Source organism: Pteropus alecto, unplaced genomic scaffold, assembly GCF_000325575.1.
Source record: "Pteropus alecto unplaced genomic scaffold, ASM32557v1 scaffold8, whole genome shotgun sequence".
NCBI lineage: Eukaryota > Metazoa > Chordata > Mammalia > Chiroptera > Pteropodidae > Pteropus > Pteropus alecto.
In genome coordinates, this window is record NW_006494609.1 from 1709790 (window position 1) to 1726182 (window position 16393).

Here is a 16393-nt window from a genome sequence, read left to right on the forward strand (position 1 = left end):
CTTCAGTGCAAATGTATGACATACATTGTGCTACTTTCTTTGCTTAGAAAACGTACAACACCTTCCTGTTTTTCTTATGCAAATGCCATGTTGTATCTACAACCTATATTTATATCCCCTGAATGGTCGGTTACCTGAAATTGAACATCCAAGAGACTATCCTAAGGTGCCCTGCCTTTTTGAAAAGCCCCCAAGGCCACACCTGCTGATGGTTGATGCTTCAGAGGACTATTCGTTTGACCTAGAAGTCACAGACAGATTTATGCGTCAGACACTGGAGAGAGGATCCCAGAGCCTAGACTGTGAAAACTCAAATTATCGTTCTCAGTCTTCTGTCCAGAACCAAGAGAATAAAGGGAGACCAGATGCCTTAAATGCATCAAGGCACATGGTGCTGCTGGGAAAAGAGTACAAATCCGTCCCCCAGACAAAGCCCCTTAGGAGAGGGTGCCAAAACAGCAACAACATTTCCAAAAGCAGGAAGGCAGGTGAGCACTGGGAGTTTTTAAAAACTCGGGCTACCAAATGGCCACCGCGGGCACTGGTTTCTATTTTAAGTAAGGACTACAAGGAATGAGGTTGGAGAGGGGCAGAGTCCTCCGCATTTGCTCTGCACTCACACGATTGTTCTCACATACCAGGGTGCTTTTAAAACCTGGCAGCCCTGCAGGGGGTTTCTTTTGCTGGCTCACTGCAAATGCAGAGGAACGAGGTCTTTTCTTCTCCTGCCTTCTTTTCAGGGCTCGTGATCTCCCACACCAGGAGTGCTCTCCCAGTGGGTGGGTCAAAATAGCTTATCCAGAACTCAGGGGAAGGTGAAGGAGGTACAGAGGGTTAGAAATGGCATTCGAAGACTCTTGCTCTCGAACTAGAGAAGAGGTCATACAGGTAGTGGGACATTATAACAGGATGAAACAAAACACCAAACCCCAAAGCAAAACCCCTTAATTTATCCTCATCACATGATATTTTTAAAGGTTCTTTTTTTTAATTATTAGAAAAAGACATCTTTGATGAAAACTGCTAGATATCCCTAGGTATTCTATGTGTCCTATCCCAGAGAATCAGGAACACCTGATTTTTATTGAAAATCACATTTATTTAAAGAAATCAAAAGTATTTTTAATATCCTATTAAAACCCTAAGTCTCAGGTGACTATAAGTAACCATTGATTTAATTTTGTCATCAAATAGAATTTAGTGTCCCAAGTTCACAGTGTTGGGTGAAGTATCATAAGCAAAGTAATTCAGACAGTATCTCAGAATCTTAAACAACATCAATACTTTATATTAGAGGCCATTTGTCCCCCTAAATAAGTGTTTCCTGTGTACGCAGTCGAGCTCATCCGATGAGAAAAGATTAGTAATAATACAACACTCATATAGTGCTTTCCAAGATCAGAAACTATCCTAAAGTGCTTTATCTGTATGAGTCCGTTTAACACTTTCAACAACTCCTTTAGACTCTGAGGATCCTCATTTTACAGGCAAGAAAGATTTCCCTTGTTTCATCAGTCTGTAAAACAGTAACTGACTAAAAGAAAACCCACACTAACTAGAAGCCTCAACTTAAAACTAGATCAACAAATTTCCCAATCTCTCAACTTCTGTCCAAACGACTCTTCTTTCAAGTCCAAAACACCAAAATAAATTTCACTCTCAGATTTAACATTTGCAGTGCTGGGCTTGTCATCTCACGTAGTGTTATTTTCATTAGTTATCTGAAAAGCAGGGAGGAAACTTTCTCTTTTTCAAACATAAAACCACACACCTTCAAAGCAGCAGGCAACACTGAGCCAGTGCCCCCCAACAGCTGGAGAGGTCTCCCCACCTTTTACTTATCTCGTTCTTCTCACCCCACCCCCATGGACTTCCCACCTCTCTAGGTTCTCCCATAAAGAAAAAACAAATACCGAAATATCAAACCTACTAAAAGTTTTTAAAAGTTTACAAAAGGCAGCAAGTAATTCTGCTGATACAATGAAACCATCAAAAAGATATGCTGTAACAAATATATGTGGGACTTTAAACATTTTCCCAACTGCCTCATAATTTGCGACCGAGGTAATACTTCAGAGCAGTAAACATTTGCTTTGTTCATTCTTTTCCATCCCTTTTTCAAGTCCGGTCCCCTCAAGCCCACTACAAATAAGAATATGTGTGTGTTACTCAGTCGTATGAGTACTTTGAGTTTGGAGTTTATTTGTTTTTTGTTGTTATTTTATTTTCAAGATGAAAATAACTTCGAATTCTTCCTGGATATAAAAATAATACATGTCCATTATAAAGAATTGGAAACCATACATAAAGAAACAATCATGAAAATAAAAATCCCCTGAAATCTCACCATGCTAGTCAGGAACACGGATGGGAGCTTCCTTCCGTGCGCCTAGGTACACACATATGTATGTGCACACACACCTATGCACTGACACTCCCAGGATCATATCATATTTATTGTTTCATTGTGGGCAACAATCCTCTTTTGCTCCCTCCCCCGACATTAACAACCTAGAGTGTATTCGTCTAGATTTCCCTTTGTTATTATACACACACATATACATATTTACATATACACAAGAAGGTTTTTTGGTTCTGTTTTTTACAATAATGGAATCATATTACACTCATTTTGCATCTTGCTTCCACTTAATGGCCATGTAATATTCTATGGAGTAATATATTTTAATTTTTCAGCCATTCCCTGATTAATGGCTATTCACCATGTTTCCAGTTCTTGGCAACTACAAACAATGCTACAGTAAACATTCTCGCACACATGTCCTTACAAATTAGCACTTTTATTTTTATGTAATAGATGCCTAGGAGTAGGATTCCGGGGTCCAGGGGAATATGTATTTTTAATTTTAATAGATGTTGCCAGATTGCCTTCAAAAAAGACTGAACGCTTTACGATTCCAGTGTATGAGAGCACACTTTCCCCCACACCCTCGCTGGCAACAGGTATAGCTCTTTTTAAGTTTTTGCCAGTTTGATGGATATAAAGCAATATTGCGTTATTAATTTTCATTTCTCTGATTCTGGACCACTGCATTCATTGTGCAGTTTGTGCACAATTTGATGGAGCTGAAATCCAGCCCCAAAATGGCTTGCAAAACCAAGCACCCTTATAAAATAATATTGAATGTCAATTTAATAATAATTATTTTATTATTAAAAATAATATTTTAATTTTAAAAAAGTAAAAATAAGCATCCTGACTCTGTTTAGTGCAGATGAAGGGCCCTGACCTTTTTACAAGAAGCTGGCAATGGCTGTATCCTGTCCACAAAGAAATTTGAGCATCCTTTTGTATGGCAGTTGGATATTTGGACTTGTTCTTCTGTGAATTTTCTCTTCATATCTGTTGCCCATTTTTCTATTGCATTAGTTAGTATTTTCTTGTCAATTTATAAGAATTGAAACTTGTAAAATTAATTTTATAGAAATTAATTTCTGACTACCATCTGTATCACAGATACTCTGTATCATTTACCCATTAACTTTGTTTATGGTACCATTTATAATATAATTGTTAAAATTTTTCTAGTCAGATATGTTCCTCTTTTCTTTTATAACTTCTGGGCTTCCAATCCTGGTTAAAAAGATCTCTTGGATCCTTAGAAAAATACATATAGGTCCCTACTTTATCTTATAAAATATTTATTTTATTTTTTACATTTATGTTTTTTCCATCTGGAATTTGTGTGTTTGAAGAAAGATAAGGGCTCAGATTTACTTTCTTCTAGCAGGATAACCTGTTGAATCAAAATCATTTAAAAAGTAGTTCATCCTTTATCTACTGAGTTCAAATGCTCACTTATTATATATTAACCTTTCACGTGTACCAATTCTGGATTCTCAGTTCTACTCCACCACTCTATCTAATAATTCCTATACCAATAAAATGTTCTGATAACCAATATCCTTTTTTCCATGGTATCTCAGTTATCCTTTGTGTAAAGTTTAAGATTATTTTATCCAATTAAGAAAAACTCTATGAGCACCCTAAGTGGAATTGCATTAAATGTATATATTATTGTGTAGAGAACTGAATTTTTTTTTTAAAGCCTACAGCACCTGCTATTCCTAGGTGGCCTCCCATCCAAGTACTAACCAGGCCCAACCCTGCTCAGCTTCCAAGATCAGATAAGATCGGGAGTGTGCAGGGTGGCATGGCTGTAGACAGAATTGAAATTTTAAATATTGTCTCCATATCCAAGAATGTCGTATGCCTTTGCATTTAATCAGATCTTCATTTCTGGTTTTTTAATAATATTTGCAGTTTTCTTTATATAGGTCCTGTGTCTTAGATTTTTATCTGAGTATTTTATGATTTTTGTTGTTATTGTGACAAAAATAATACATATTTAAAATCTATCTCCACTATCAAATTATCTTATTAATTCTGGTACCTTCGTTGTTTTTTTTTTAACTAGATTCTCTCGATTTTTCTAAATATGTAATCATATCATCGGGGGGGGCGGGGGAAGATAGCCTTTCTCTTGCTTTCCAATTTGCCAGTCAAATTATAATGGTGATTTTAATGAAAATTGTTTTCATGTTTCACCACATAGGATAATATTTGCTATTGGTTTTCAGTAAATAGCTTTTGACACATTTAAGTTGTTTCATTCTACTACTGGTTTTTATTAGAAACGAGATTAATTTTATTAAACACATTTTTAGCATCTATTGATATGATCTTGTGGTTTTTCTCCTTTATTGAAATCGTGGATTTTATTGAGATAAGTCATGATATTGAATCACCTCAATAAAGCTTTTCTAGGGCTGATATATGGGTGGGCGGAGATTGCTGGGTGTTTTGTTGTTGTTGTTGTTTTGCTTGTGTATGTGTTTAATAGGCTATTTTTGCTAGGTTCTATTTGCTATTTTTTTTAGAATTTTTGCAAATATATGTTCATTAGTGAGATTGGTCTATAATTCTCTATTTTTGTACTATCTTTATCAGATTTGGGGTTTTAAATTATGCTGGCCTTGTAAAACAAATGAAAAGATTTTGATTTTTTTTTTTCTGTAGCTCAGAATATTTTAAATAACTTTGAAATCATTCATTCTTTAAAGGTTAGATAAAATTTCTCTTTGAATCTATCTGGCCCTCTTCTTTAATGATAGATTTCAAATCATTTTCTGATTTCTTCTATGGTAAGTAATCTCTTCTGGTTTTTTATCTCTCCTTGGGCCAAATTCGATAGTTTATATTTTGACAGGAACTAATGCATCTTCTCTAGAATTTCAAATTTGCCGTCATAGAGTTGTATGTTGCAGTTTCTCAAAATTCTTTTAACGTTTTTCTGTTTTGTAATATGGTTATGTATTCCTTCTCATTCCTAGTTTGTTTGTTTTAATTTCTCTTTTTCCTTTCAAGTCCCTCAAGCCAAATGTATACAAGATTCAGGTTACGTGTTTATAGCAGGAATACTACAAAAATGATGCTGTGTTGTTCTCACTGCAACCAATCAGATGGTACCCAATCTAGATTTGTGTCATTACTGGTCATATTAACATTAGTCACCTGATTGAGGTGATGCCTGCCATGTTTCTCTACTGTATAATTACTCTTGCCCTCTTTGTAATTTGCTTTTAGGAGATATTTTGAAATTATGTGTATATCCTTACCTCATCAAACATTTGCCCTCTAGTTTCAGCATTCATTAATGTTTTTTTGCTGAATTAATTATTACTATACTGGCTGCCAAATCGTGATTTTTCTAACCCCATCATCCCTCTCTATTTAATTGTTGACATTCTACTATAAGAAAAACTTTTCTCTTTATTTAGTTAGTTATATCAGTATGAACTCAATGATTTCTACGCCTTGTTTTTTGACTTCCAGCCTCCAAAACTGTGAGAAAATAAATTTCTGTTGTTTAAAGCTACCCAGTCTGTTGTATTTTGTCATGGCAGTTCAAGCAGACTAATACAGATCAACTGCCACCCTCCTCCCCCACCCCTCCACCCCCACCCCAGTGCCTAACTATCAGTGCCCTGCACACCCTCCCAGCCCACCCCTCAACTGAGTACATATACTGCTCACTCCACTATGCTCCAGTACCCCACATGGGCTGACCCTGCTGCTACTAACATCGCTAACATCTCCTCATCCCGTATACACCATCCCCACTCTACTCTGGCTCTGACACTCCACACTGGACCACCACAGCCCCTGCTGCACCCATTCTGCTGTGCCTGTGCCTTCCTTGCCCCCTCAGGTTCTGACACCTGGTGCCAGGCTCCTGACACCCTCATTACACCCTCATTACCTTGCCTAGTCTTACCTAATGACTTTTGGGGCTGAATCTCAGCTTCATTCTTACAGGGTATTTTTTTTTACCTTGTTCAGGCCAGCTTTCTCTAGGTAGCAATGTCAACTAGAAGAACAGGTGAGGCTGCAAGGATCTGTCCAATTTATTACCCATTTTGCCTAGTCTTGAGTCTTCAGGGCAGTCCCGCAGAAATCATTAAGTCCTCGAGCACACAGACCTGATTTCAGTATCTATACAATATAAAAGCCTGTGCTCCTTCTGCTTTCTCTTGCTCCACTCAGGTTCCTGCTTGGCACCACAGTCAGGGTGGTCTGACAATCCTGGTTCCCTCCACTGTCGTGTTATTACAGTCAGGGGACCTGGATGTTTCTTCCTTTGTATGCCCTGGTGATGCCAATTACAGCCAAGGAGATCTAAATCTTTCTTCATTTTCCTTGAACTCTGGGTTCTACTTTTTTTTTCTTGGCAGAGGCCTCCTCTCCTAGTTATATCTACTCATTTCTAAAACATAACTAGACCCTTTAGATTTTATTTTACTGCTCATCAGAGTGGGCACGAGGCTGCAGAGATCTATGTCAAAGGGAACGAGCAGATATGCAGAGAGTAGCAGAGGTGAGAATTCATGAAGCTCTCAAGAGGCAGAGAGAAAGTGACCTGACATTCGGTTCCCAATTCCAGTGCCACTGCCTCCTAGATACCCGAACATAACCTAAAATCCTCCCGCTAAATTTTACTTTGGCTTGTGCCAACCTGACTGGGTTTCTGGTGCTTTGCACAAAGAGGTGTGACTAGGACGTTCACTTACCTGCAAATCTCAGTCCATCTAGCCAAAACATTCTCATCTAAAACCAGCACCTACAAATGCTTTGTGATGGATGGGCCAGCCTTCCGTAAGTGACTTCTGAAAGGCACCCATTTCTGTAGCAATCTCATGTTCATATAAGTTCATATGCTCTGCCATCCTACTGGTCATATACTATCTCAGTGTATTTGTAAAGGCTGGTTTAGTTAAGGGATTTTGTCACAACATATATTCTGTGCATATTGCACTACAGTGGACCCTATTCATTCCGAAGATCTCCCCTATGGCTTAGCCAACCTGCAGCACCTGCAATGTATATTTACCAAGCATCTGATAGAGTAGGCCTCTACCAGTGAGTGAAATCTCTGACGAGCGAACCAACTCAGAGCTTGTTTTTTAATAGGGCATTGCTCAAATTACTAACCCCTTAAGAAGTGTGCTTTCAGTTGCGCTACCATATTACCTTAACTTATTCAAAATTTCAGAAACCTGAAAAACAACTCTAAATCATAGACCCCAATCCTTTATCTCACCCACTTTCATTCCTCTTGGAATTTATGCCCTGACTTTAAAAGTCTAAATTATTGCTCTAGCTGCCTGCACTGCATGAGCTGGTGGGGGCCGGAAGCACCAGCTGTACTTTTTCTGTCTCTGACACCTCCCCTGGCAATAAACAGAACTCTACCGGGGGCTTCCCTAATGGCTCCTGCAGCAACGGGCAACTCCGCGGCTCATTAGCAGTGACACTATCCCCATGGTGCCAGTGGGAATGAATGTTTATTTGGCTCCAGAAAATGAGCCAACCCCACCGTTAGACATTGTCCACAGAGGTGTGCTGAGAGGAAGCCATTTATAGAAAGAAGCTTATTTTGCTGAACCCTCCACTGTAAGATGGAGTGGTTAAAGCTTCTGAAGCAGAAACCCACCATGGCTGACACTTAGCCTTTTCCAAGGATCTGCCTTTTCAGTGGAGAGGTAGGAATTCACACCATGCCTCAGAATGGGAAGACAGATGCCTGGGACACCTCGCCTACAATTCTGTTTTACCTTCCCTGCTCTCTCAAGAAGATCCAGCTAAGATACTGGATTCTCGCTCTGTGGAAGAAGATTACAAAGCAATTTTTTGGGTTCAGTTGCACTGAGTTCTCGAGGGCTCACGATGGGTCAGGCAATGTTTCTAAGTGCTTTGTATGATCCGAGTGCATTTAACTCTCACATCGAGGTTGGTGCCCTTAAGATCTTCACTTTACAGTTGGGGAAACTGAGGCTCAGGGATGTCAAGTAACATGCCCAAGGTCCCACAGCTAAATTATGAAGGAATGGGAATTTGAACACAGGCCAGCTGGCTCCACAGTATAGTGTCTTAACCTCTAGGCTGTATTTCAGGTGATGGTTAAAAATAATAAGCAACATTATTTATAAACTGTCTTCTCTCCAATATACAAAATGCTTTCAAATATGTTCTCATTTATCCATAGTGTAATACTTTTCTAATCTGGAAAGGTGGGGTCACAGTACCTCAAATTACCTCTTTTAATGCATAACAGAGAAGTAGGAAGTCAAATTTGGGACAGAACAAGGAAGAAATTAATTTCATGAAAGTGTATAGCTTTCAGTGCTGGTTTATATGAGAGATGGGGAGGGGACATAATTTGGGGCCGAAGAGGTTCCTTAAATTAGCCTTCTTGGTTTATCTAATTTCCTACATATGTGATCCCAGAAAACTCAACAGAAGAGCTTAGTCCAGTCTCCCTGTCCTCTCCTGGGATCAGGAACAACGTGCTTATCAGATTTTTTAAAAAAGCCTCCCCAGGCACGTGCATGTAAACACACACACACGTTTCTTGAGGAATTCAGTTCTGCTTCGTCAAGTTCTACTACAGTTTCCCAAGGCTAAACTGAAGCTGAAATCTTCCCCACCCCCTTTGCTTACCTAAAACAAAAAGACCAAAGTGAGAGACACCAAGCATTCATTTGAGATTCAAAAGAACAGCTATTTAGCAAGCACTGATTTGAGCAGAAACCTCAAGAGTGTTCCAATTAATGGGTGAAGGCAATAGGTTTTTATGAGAAAGAGAAGGGGAATAATTACATGAAGAGAAGGAACATACTCTGGTTGTTCTTTGAATAGTATAAATCTTTCGCCTTTTACATGAAGAGAAGGAAAGAATTTTTATTGGTGTTAATAAGTCAAGGAAGGAATCACTACAGGTGCAAATAAGTGAAGTTATTCTTTAGCTACGTGCAGTGGTGCTAATTCTAAAGAACGTCTTTAATCTTCAGTCAGAATGTCTGCTTTCCTATTAGCTTTGCAAACAGTTGTTTGGAATACAATGCTGCTTTAGGTCCAGTCCAAAGGTTATTTTGCCCAGTTCAAACATTCCAAAGGTTTGAGGAGGAAGATATGCAAGGCGGTTCCTCTGGGATGGCAGCTCAGACTTCATTTTGAAGTGGCTCCATTTATATCATTTGTTCACACCTTCCCCTAAAGGCAATCCTCCTATCAGTATTAAACAGATATTCAAATGCAGAAGAAACCGGGGAGAGAGGAGATTTGGAACAATTATATGTCTCAATTTTTTTTTCCTCCTATTATTCTGCAGGATATTTTTCCCTTCTCTCCATCTATAGCTTCTTATGTCTATAAAGCTGTTGACACTGATAAAGCCAGTCATGGGAAACAATGTACATCCTTTTAATGTTCTTCTGTCTTTCTGGGGAAATAACTGATGCTAGCAGAAGCTACAGCAAGGTACTCTTCCTGCAAGCTCTTTCTCATTCTCTAATCTACACCATTCCTGGGAGACAGACCCTCCAGGCTTGCAAATGCTAAGCAGAGGGGGGAAAAGGTTTTAAAAATTATTTGAAGAATCTTCTAAATAGAAGCACAGTGCTGGCACCAAGTAGACAAGGTAGTAAAAGAAGGTGGACAAAACAAGATCCTGCAATAGCTTGTGTGTGCAAGGGCTCCTAATGGCTAAGACTCTTTCTTAGGGTGGGGAGTAGAGAAATGCACAGCCGAGGATGAAGCTTGATGAAGAAAATACAGCTCTGTATCATACAGAAACCAAAAATGGCATTACTAAGATAATCCGTATTCTGGGGGGTAGAGTCACAACAGGGTACCCCCTTGAAAGCACAGCACACACTAATTGGCCCTCTGGTCAGTGGCAAGACAAGAAGGAAATCTATTCTACATTCAATTCCATAAAGACAAGGCTGGCTAACGTTTTCCTTTTTTAACTGATCAGATTTAGTTTTTGAAAAGTCACATTGTATAAGACCGTGGATGAACTTGAAAATAATGGTTCACAATAATTGTTTAAACAAAAAGAGTAATTTCCTCAAAGAGCCTTTTCCTGGAATAGAATGCAACTTGGGTGGTTCAAGAGACTTTAATGAAGGAATTATTAACAAAGGTATAATAAGCAGGGTAAAGGGAAACAAGACTGTTGGGGCACCAATATGTTAGCAACAGTGGGAAGCTATTACCACCTGGGGCTTGAAGGGGCAGGAGGAGGAAATGGAATTTCTGGAGCCTGTTGAGAACTGGACTTGCAGGAGGGGCCACTACCAAAATATACATCCCAAAGCAGGCAGGGATTTTTCTCTCCTCCCACCCACCTATCTCCTACTGTTTGAGCTCAATCAGAAGGCAGGCAGCAGAAGAGCCAGTGTTATGCATTGATATGCACAGAACAGGGCAAAGGAGAATGGGGCGTGGGGCATAAGGAGACTAATCAACATACCGTCAACCCACAGTAGCACCTCAGTCACTTCTTATCACATTATCTTGTTTTATTTTTTCATTGTACTTATCATTACCTGATGTTTCATTTTTATTTCTTTGTTACTCCTCCCCCACCATTAGCATATAAGTTCCTTGAAAGCGAGAATTTTGTCTGTGCAAAACTATATCCCACATGGAGTGTTGCAGCTCAAGAGGAATGAGAAAGACATCCTGTTTGGTGGGGGTGGAGAGTATGGCCCAGCACAGGGCATCTGCACTGAGGACGGGGTGGTGGTAGAGACTCCTGTATTATGGCTACATCTAGAGGGAGTGATCAAATAAGTAAATTAAAGAAAATGGGAGTTTTACTGTTGGAGAAGGGAGACACAGATATGGAAAGGGAGGAAAGTTGGACGAGCCCTATGATGATCAGTTAGAATTGGAGGTATTGGTGCGAACTCATGGTTTTCAAGATATTTGAATAGATAGATAGATTAGATAGATAGATAGATAGATAGATAGATAGATAGATAGATAGATAGATAGATAATTATATAATAGATGTACAAGTAAATATAGCTCTAAATGTATATATGTGTCTACATTTGTGTGTTGTGTGTGAGAGTATGTGGGTTTATATTCCCAACCATGACCACTGATTGGGCCCTGGAACAGGGACACCCTCATAGCAATGAGTACATTTAGCACTCATATTTTGGTTTTTAAATACCAATCTTCACTAAATGCAACAAAGATTTCTTAGCGAAATGACTCTTTTGAGGCCTGGGACAGGGAAAGTACAAGATATACTTGGAACATCTTTTTCCAGAAAATAAGGAAATGATCAAAGAATGATGAGGACATAGCAAAAGGACCCAGAAATCAGTGTGAAGAGGCTTCTACTAGCCAAACTGAAACTATTTGAATAGCAAAATAAATAATAAGAGGAATGGATTTAATCCACTGAATAACAGAGGAACCCAAAAGTCCATGCATTCATTCATTCATTGAATGTTTGATACAGAATGGGATATTTACATAGACTCACAAATACTAACCAAATTACAAAAAGAAAAAGAAAAATATCGAACTATGGTTATGTAAGATAGGAAGCTCAGTGAAGGGTGCAGGGACTTCTCTACTAATTTTGCAACTTCCGGTGAGTCTATAATTATTTCAAAATAAAAATATATATATTTTAATAAAAAAGGAAGAAGAATAACTTTACATTGGAGAAGCCCAGCCAATGTCACCTTAATCAAGAAGTGAAAGTTAACATCATCCATAATGGGACAAATCAAGATCATGTGCCACCTGAGAGGCTGCAATGAGAAGAATGCAGTGTCACTTCTCTGATCTTCTGCTGAAGATGCAGTCTGAATCGAACCATGGGAAAATATCAGACAGACCCAAATTGAGGGCCCAAATTGAGTGACATTCTACAAATTAACTGGCTTATAATCTTCAAATGTCAAGGTCATGAAAATTAAAGAAAGACTGAGGAACTGTTCTAGACTGAAGGAGACTCAAGAGACATAACTAAATACAACATGTGATTTGGAACTGGATCCTTTTGCCATAAAGAAAATTACTGAGACAATGGGTAACACTCGAGTGGGGCTGAGAATTAATTGGCAACGGTGTTATCAGTGTTGATTTCCTGATTCTGATAGTTATATTGTGGAAATGTAGAAGAATGCCCTTGTTTATGGAAAATATAAACTAAAAGTAATCCAATATGAAAGTTCTCTGCACTGTATTTGGAATTTTCTATTAGTTTGTGATTATTTCAAATAATTTTTTTATTATTATTTTAAAAATACAAATCCCCAGCACCTAGAACAGGAATAGCATTCTGAGTGCTCAGTAAATATTTGTTGAATGAATTAATAGACTATGTAAATAACTATAACAAACATCTGCTTAGAAATAGACATCCAGATATTAAAAGTGGTTTTTGGAGGAACGAATTTAGCAGAGGTAATTCAGGTAGCTGTTTTTTTACTTTGTACTTTTCTATTTCTTAAGTTTTCTGCGTCAAGCGTGTATTATTAATTGTTCAATTGGTCAGCTGCTAACTAGCTAAGAATAATATTTTAGAGGTACCACAAGTCTTGTCCTTGAGTTTATGGGTTCCAACAATTGATTATATCAGTATACCCCAGGATATAGAATACCAATACTGTATAAGTTCATTATTACTGGGATATAGAACTTCCCGGCATCTAGAATATTCTTGCCCATTACCCAGGGACCTCTCCCTTCCAGAATCATGGTCACTAGGTAGTAGAATCAGTCATCAGCAGTGCAGTCAACATGTAATTGTACAAAAGGTTTTGGAGAGTTTTGCGGGATATTTAATTTACGTTAGAGAAGGGACTGGAGAATTTTCTGGATTCAGATTTCCAGTGAACAAGATATACGCATCCCTTGGATATTACTGAATAAACATTGACAAATTCTAATTAAAAGGATCCTTTTTCTGAGCTCTGGGTAGACTGTTATCGTATAATGGACATGCTAATTTGATTGTTTCTCTTGTATTGATTATATTTTGGATAATTGTCTCTATGATAGGATTTGACAGGCATCCTAGTTCCTTTAGCAACACATTTACAAAGTCACCTCTTAAAGTAGACAACCTCCGCAGTTGGTTGCTGTCCATAACATGTAGATTTGTTTTAATTAATATTTAAATTTTATATTTTAATAGGTAATATATGCACATAGTCAAAATGCAAAAGGTACAATGAAGTATATGGTGAAAATCTCCCTCATCCCTTTCTCCTAAGTACACAGATCCCCTCTCTAGAAGTAACCAATATTATCAGATTTTTTATGTATCAGGAAGTTAGTTATACGTGAGCATGCATGTCCCTATGTGCACACATATACATTTTTCACTCTATATAATATTTTACACATTGTTCTTCACCTTGATTTTTTTCACCAAGAATCCATCTTGGAGGTAATTTTATATCAGTATATAAAGAGCCTCCACACTCTCTCTTTTTTTTTTGTTTAGTGCATGATATTTTTATTGAATGAATGTACTATCATTTTCTGAAGTAGTCTCTTACTAATGGACATTAAGATGACTTCCATATTTTCATTATTATACAATGTTCCATGCACATAAGTCATTTTGCACATAAGCAAATATATTTTTAGGATGAATTTCTAGCAGTATAATTGCTAGGTCAAAGGTACATATATTTTTGATAAATTTTGATATGTTGCCAAATTGTCTCTCTTAGAGATTGTATGAGAGCCTGAGTATTAACAAGTTTCTGGATTTTGCCTAACCAGTTATGAAAAAGGATAAGTCAGAGGAGTTTTAAACTACATTTTCCTTTAAGTGACTGAGGTCAAGCATCCTTTCATGTTTACTTCCTTTTCTGTATAGTTGGTATAGCCACTGCTCCTGTTTCTATTGAGTTTATTTGGAGGAGCACTTTATGTATTAGGAAAATTAGCCCTCTTCTGTGATGAATTATAGATATTTTTACCAAATTGAGTATGTATTTCAACTTTCATTTATGATAGTTTCTGCCTTGAGAGCACAAACTCTCAAAGCAGACTGCCTGGGTTTGAATCCTGGCTCTGCCACTCATCAGCCATGTGACCTTGAACAAGTTACTTACCCTCTCCATGACTCAATTCATCAGCGAAGTACTGACAGTAATAGTACCTACCTCACAGGGTTGTAATTAAAAGAATAAATATATGGGAAAAAACTTTAAAAAATATGAGGCATGTGACAAGAACTATAAAAGTATTGCTTATTTTTTTATGTAGTCAAATGTAATGTTGATTCATTTTAGATATCATTTCAAAGAAAAACTTTTATTTGCCTTGCCCTCCAATTCTGGAAATGAAATGGAAAAAAGGAATTATTTTAACTTTTGCTGATAATATACACCATTTAGATATCAAGCCATCCTAGTAAGAGAGGGTGCTCAATCGAAAGGAGTATAGACCAAGCAGTGAGGTGCTTTACAGTCATCACATTTACTCCTCAGACAATCTTATCATTATCCTCATTTTGCCTGTGAAGAAACTGAGGTTCAGAAATGCCAAAAAGATTTGCCTAAGATTCAACTTCCTTTGCGCATTGATTTGCAAATGTTCTTTTTCTCTCGGTGTGCCTGTTGTAGGTCCCCAAAGCATATCCGGTGCTTATTCCACTGTTCCCTCAATGGAAATTCAATAAGGCCCTGGCTGGCTGTTTGCCATTCATTCACTCAGTAAGCCCCCAGCCAACTCCTGACTTTCTCCAACGACCCTGGATCTTCAGCTTAGAATCCAGTTTGACTCTTCTCACAGAGTTCAAATCTTACAGATTTTCCCTTCACTGAAATGTGTCTCCCATCTACCCCTCCCATCCCAGCTGCCACCACTCTGGTTCAGGCTTGATCACTTTCCACAGGGACTGTTGCTGCAATAAGCTCCTGACAAGTCTCCTAGCTGACTTCCACAATATTTCCTCTCCAACCTTGTCTACAGTGCTGCCCGGGTGATTTCCCTGACACTCAACGTTAGTCCCCAACTCTCAAACCTTCAGAGGCTCCCTCTGCCTGCTCCTTTCTCTAACATTTGACCCAACCTACCTTGCTGGTTTTGCTGCCAAGACTCTTATCCCATCCAAACAACAACAACAACAAAAAGCCACATTATTCCTTGAACAGGCTTCCAATCGGGTTGTTTGTTCAGCTTAGGATTTCTGTCTGCCTTCCCTTTCAGGCTGCTCAAGCTTCATAAAGCTGTCTTTTATTCTGACTATACTCACTTCTCTCATTTCTAGCATCATCTCCCCCACTCTATACCTTGCATTTGTTTGTGAATTCCTGAAGAGTGGAAATCATACCTTTTTTGTTATTGATTAAAATGCTTTCACACACAGGTACAGTTGATAAACCCCACGACCTATTTTCCAATGGGTCCAGCCACTCACCACACCTATTTGTGGCAAAAACCAATCCTGGCCTATTTGAACGCAGCTCTCTTCACAAAACTGTCACTTCTGGTCAAGTGCCCATCACAAGTTTCCATTCCCTTTTTAGATCTGATGGCTGTCAGCAGACACCTAAAACAGGCATAGCACATGGAGAATATTCTGGAAATATTGGTTGTATGAACAGACTGTGTGCTGGAAAAAACACCAGAATGCTAGATTAACTTCTTTATTTCAACATAAAAAAAATCAAGGCACAGAAAGGCAAGTGACTTTCCCTAGGTCACACAGCTAGTAGGAAACAGAACTAGATCTAGAAGCAAGGTCTACTGACTGCAATTCTGGGCAAGCTGCTCTGCACCTTGGAGCCACGCAGTCCTAGAGTCAGCAGCCTCAGCTACCTGACGTCACTGTCAAAGACATCACCACCAGTTCACCTGTTTCTTTTTTTCTCCCTCATCTCAGAGCCATCTTTGTCATTCCCATAATACAATCTTTCCTCCTCCCCAAGTCTCGGTTTTGAAGACAGTAGCCCCGAGCGGCGAAAGAACTTCTACAGGTTGGATCAGTCGGCAGCGGATTCAGAAGATAGCCAGTGCTGGATGGGGCAGCCACCGTTT

The 16393-nt window shown here is 38.6% G+C and overlaps 1 pseudogene; it reads right to left on the reverse strand.

Moving 5' to 3' along the window:
- Positions 1 to 4068: 4068 nt before the first annotated feature.
- LOC112473722 lies at positions 4069 to 4187 on the reverse strand (annotated as a pseudogene).
- Between the last annotated feature and the right edge of the window lie 12206 nt (positions 4188 to 16393).